This window comes from Sarcophilus harrisii, chromosome 1, assembly GCF_902635505.1.
Source record: "Sarcophilus harrisii chromosome 1, mSarHar1.11, whole genome shotgun sequence".
Taxonomy (NCBI): domain Eukaryota; kingdom Metazoa; phylum Chordata; class Mammalia; order Dasyuromorphia; family Dasyuridae; genus Sarcophilus; species Sarcophilus harrisii.
Window position 1 is genome coordinate 293,014,541 of NC_045426.1, and position 5,217 is coordinate 293,019,757.

The following is a 5,217-nucleotide window of genomic DNA, read 5'->3' on the forward strand; positions in this document are numbered from 1 at the left end:
GAACCAATCTTTTTATTACTGTTCAGCCATTTCATTGATGTCAACTCTTTGTGAATCCATTAGGGATTTTCTTGATTAAAATACTGGAGTCATTTGTCATTTCCTTTTCCAACTTGTTTTACAAATACAAACGAGGTTTAAGTGACTTACCCAAGTCACATCTTTAGTAAGCCAGCAAGTGGCCGAATTTGAACTCAAGAGAAATCTTCCCGACTTTGGGTTCAATGCTCTTTCCACTGCACTGTGATGTTCTTCTTCTTTTTCTATAATATACAATGGTTCTCTGGAGGCAGCCTTAGTTTCAGTTCAGAGTAATAATCACCGCAAATACAGCCAGCTGATAAAATCCAAATGTTTATTTTCTCCTTCCTTGATTCCAAGAACTCTTGCAGCTTGTCCTTTGCTTCTGCCTCTGCTTTCTTCAGCCTCTAGCCAGCACAAAGGTGGAAGATGGAATGAATCTGACTCTACTTCCAAAAGTGGGCTTGCTCCCAGAGTGCTTCTCTCTGACTCCTGGCAATTTTCCAAACTGACTCTGACTGACTCACTGAAGCTCTTTTTATGCTCAGTGTAAAAGGTTGACTCCTCCTCCGAGAGTGGGATTATGGGATCCGAGAGTGGGATTATGGGTTTCTGACTTGTGAATCTCATACTGAATACCGATTTGTGACTCTCCCAAAAGTGTGAACTCCAATGAGTACTCAAATACATTAGTGAGCTAGAGGATTTGCTAAGTACCATGCTAAATTAGGTGACTGACATCACTTTGTAAGGATTTTAACACTGCACTACTTAGCTGCCCTATATAAACTCAATTTGATCATACAATATTTTTTCTAGGTATCAAAACTGTGTTTGAATCATAGAGATATGAACCATGTTTTCTTTTCTCATTACTGGAAAGTCTAAGCAATATTGGAAATAATTGTTCATTGAATGATAGAATTTATGTGTGAAGCTACATAATTGCTGGAGTTCTTTCTTTTCCTTTGAGAGTCCATTTATGGCTTATTTAGTTTCTATTTCTGGTATTTGGTTATGCAAATAATCTACTTCTTTAATTAATCTGAGCATTAACATTTTTCTTAGTATCCATCCAATTCTTTAAAATTGCCAGCTTTGTTAGCATATGCTAGTTATATAACTAGGCAAAATAATTTTTGTAATTTTCTTGATTTCCTCTCCATATTATTTTGAATTCTCATGTTCTTCATTTTTGATTACTATTTAATTTTCTTTTCTAAAAGTGAAATTAGCTAATTCTATATTAATTATCTTAAAAAATCCAACTTCAAATTTTACTCATCAGTCTTTTGCTTTCAGTTTTATTCATCTCTATTTTGTTGCTTCATTGAAGATTTTAAATTTGTTTTTCAAGTGTTTGTTTTTGTTGTTGCTACTTCATTGATTCATTATTTCTCTACTTTGTTGAAAGCTTTTAGTTATATACATTTCCCACTAAGAACTGCTTTTGTTGCATCCCATAAATTTTTATGTTATTTCATAATTAGCATTTTCTTTAATGAAATTTTCCATTTTTGTTATTTATTCTTTGATCCTCCAGGTCTCTAGAATAATGTTATCTAGTTCCCAGTTTTAATTTTAATAGCAAGTAATCAGATAAAATGCAACAAGACCGATCCTTTTATCACAACTGATGCCTGGCTCCATGATTCCTACTCATCTCTGGGCATACTGGGATTTTTTTTCTTTTTCTTTTTGGGAATCACTTCCTTGCCATCAGTCAGCAACATGGTCAACTGGCGAGAATTTCAATTTGTCCAGTCCAGACTTGGTTACCTGACACTGCTCTTACAGCACACACATCTTCCATCTCACATGATAGCGTATGGGTATCACAAGTACATAGAGCACAGGGAGAAAAGCAAAAGCCAATGCCACAAGTCCAAGTTGTTTTCTGCAAAGCATCCAGTGGTCAAGCCAGTTTGGAAAATTACAATATTTGGTGCTTCAGTACAACTGCAGAATGGCTGCAATGATGCCAGGGAGATAAACCAGGGCAAGAGTGAGAGCTATGGGCAAGAAAAAAGTGTCGTCTTTGTTTTCATAAACATAGGGGTAGATGATTTCTCTTAAAACACAGTAAATACAACAGAAATTACATAAGGCCTCACAGAGGTATAGAGAGAACTTCCACATTCAAAAGAGCTGCAGAGGATAGTTTTCAATCTCTTTGGCTGCCATGAGAGATCTATGATCCAGTGGAGTAAGACCAAGGGTATAGCCGATGTACATCACTCTCTGCTTAGATTCCTTGTCATCCCTATATACAAGTACCTGCCTGCTTGCATCCAGGTTACCTGATTGGAGAACCCAGGCTGAGATTGTATTAAATGCTTTCATGACTTTGGCTCCTGGCACCAATTCAGCAAGATATTCTGCATTGGATTCAGGATACTGATTAATTTTAAGGTTGTTGCTGATGTCTACCAATATTTTTCCTTGGAGTTTCTCAGCTAACTCTGTAAGAAAATTATAATGATCCCTGTGGATTGCTATAATTATACTATCAGACCTCTGGGCAACTTCTGCATGGCTCAAGACTTCAATTTCTTTGTGGAGCAGACTGGACAGCTCAGGATTTCAGCTTCCAAAGACCACAGAGTAGCCACATTAGAACATCTTATTGCCTAGTGATCTTCCAAAGTCTCCTGTTCCAAACACACACACTGACTCTTGTTCATCAAGAGAGTTCATGTTCATGGCAAAAGAAGCCTAATTTAAAGAGTTTTTCTCCATAACTTTGAGGAGCTGGGCTTCCAAGTTTGTAGCTCTATTGCAGCAGGAGCTGCTGCTGCTGTTTGCAGCTGATTAGGTCAGTCCTAGGCCGGGAGGGATGGCAGTGTCTCCTTTCTGGCCCTTTAAAAAAAATAATATTTTCCCCAATTACATGTACTGAAGATATTAGTATTAATTTTTACAAGATTTTGAATTCCAAAGTCTTTCCCCTCCTTCTCTCCTTTCTACTGTCTTCTAAAGACAGTATACAATTTGGTTTAGTTTATACATGTGCTATCATGTGAAACATTTCCATATTAGTCACAGTTGTAAAGAAACAGATCTAAGGAGGGAAAAGAATGGGAAAGAATAAAGCATGTGAAAAAAAATGCTTTGATCAGCATTTTAAGTCCATCTTTTTTTTTAATCTGGTTACAGATAGTATTTTTCTCTGTACTTGTCTGAAATCGTATTGATGAGAAGAGCTGAGCCAGTCATAGCTGATTATGAAATAATATTGCCAATACTGTGTACAATGTTTTCCTTGTGTTGTTCATTTCACTTTGCATAGGGTTTATGTATGTTTTTCCAGGTTTTTCTGAAACCTGCCTGTTCATCATTTTTTTTAACCACATATATATATAATTCCATTATATTCATATCATAGCTTGTTCATCCATTTCCCAATTCATGGATATCCCTTCTTTCCAGTACTTTACTACTACATAAAGGGTTACTATAAACATTTTTGCATATCTAGATCTTTTTTCTTAATAATGGTTTTACTGAGTAAAAGGATATGCACAATTTGGTTAGCCTTTGGGCAGAGTTCCAAATTACTCTCTTGAATGGTAGAATCAGTTCACAACTCCACCAATAGTGCATTAGTGTCCCAATTTTCTGACAATCTGTACATTTATCATTTTCCCATTTTGCTTTATTGGTCAATCTGACAGATGTGAGGTGGTATCTCAGAGATATTTCAATTTGCATTTTTCTGATCAAAACTGGTTTAGAGCATTTCTTCATATGTCTACAGATACTTTTGATTTCTTCATCTGAAAACTGTCTGTTTATATCCTTTGACTATTTTTCTATTGGGGAATGATTTGTATTCTTATACATTTGACTCAGTTCACCATGATTGGAGAAATGAGGTCTTTATCAGAGACCTTGCTGTAAAGATCATTTCCTAGCTTTCTGCTTCTCTTCTAATCTTGGATGCATTGGTTTTGCTTAATGCAAAAATTTTAATTTAATGTAACCAAAGTTATCCATTTTGCATTTCATAATGTTCTCTATTTTCTGTTAAATTTCTATTAAATAAATTCTCTTCTTCACAGATTTGACAGGTAAACTATTCTTTGTTTTCCAATTTGCTTATGGTATCTATTCATATTTATATCTAAATCATGCACCCGTTTTGACCTCAAGTTGATATGTGGGGTGAGATGCTGATCTACACCAAGTTTTTGCCCTGTTATTTTAGTTTTCCCAGCAGTTTTTGTCACAAAGTAAGTTCTTATTCCAAACTCTGGGATCTGTGGGTTTACCAAACACTAAGTTAATTTTACATTCCACTGATGCATCAGTTTATTTCTTAGCCAGTACCAAATGATTATTGCTTTATTACATAGTTTGAGGTCTAGTCAATTTTTAAAAAATTGGTCCCCTTGATATTTTTGACCTTTTATTCTTCCAGATAGTTTATTACTTTTTCCTAGCTCTATCAGACTTTTTTTTTTGGGGGGTGGGGTGGGAAAGGTTAATTTTTATTAGTTTGGTATGGCACTGAATAAATAAATCAGATTAGGCAAATAGTTTATATAGTATTGGAATTAGTTGTTCTTTAAAAGTTTGGTAGAATTGACTTGTAAACTCATTGGGCCCTGAAGATTTTTTCCTAAGGAGTTGTTAATGGCTTGTTAAATTTCTTTTCTAAGATAGGATTATTTATGGTTTCTATTTCCTGATCTGTTAATCTAGATAATTTACATTTTCACAAATATTCATAAATTTCATTCAGATTCTCAGATTTTTTGACATGTAATTGGGCAAAATATTTTGTAATGATTGCTTTAATTTTTTATTCACTGGTGGTGATTTCACCTTTGTCACCTTTTGGGGGGAATACTGATTATTTTTCTTTCTTATTTTTCAATCAGATTTGGTTATCCAATCAAGCTATTGGTTAAATGACTTGTCTATTTTACTTTCTCCTTCCCCCCAAAACTTGCTTCTAAATTATTTATTAATTCAACAGTCTTGTTTTTTAACTTTTAGTCTATTACTCTCACCTTTGATTTTCAGTATTTCCACTTAGGTGCTCATTTGGCTGTAATGTCTGAGCTAGCTTTCTGAAGGGCCTTGGTACCAAGCCTTGGTTTTAGCAGAATAATCATCACAAGAATAGTCAGGAATAAAGTCCAAAATCTTTATTGTCTCCTTCAGTCTTCCAGTCTGTGAAGTCCTGGTTAG

General features: G+C 34.9%; 1 pseudogene; it reads right to left on the reverse strand.

Moving 5' to 3' along the window:
- Positions 1-1,196: 1,196 nt before the first annotated feature.
- Positions 1,197-3,049, reverse strand: LOC100923311 (annotated as a pseudogene).
- Positions 3,050-5,217: the final 2,168 nt, after the last annotated feature.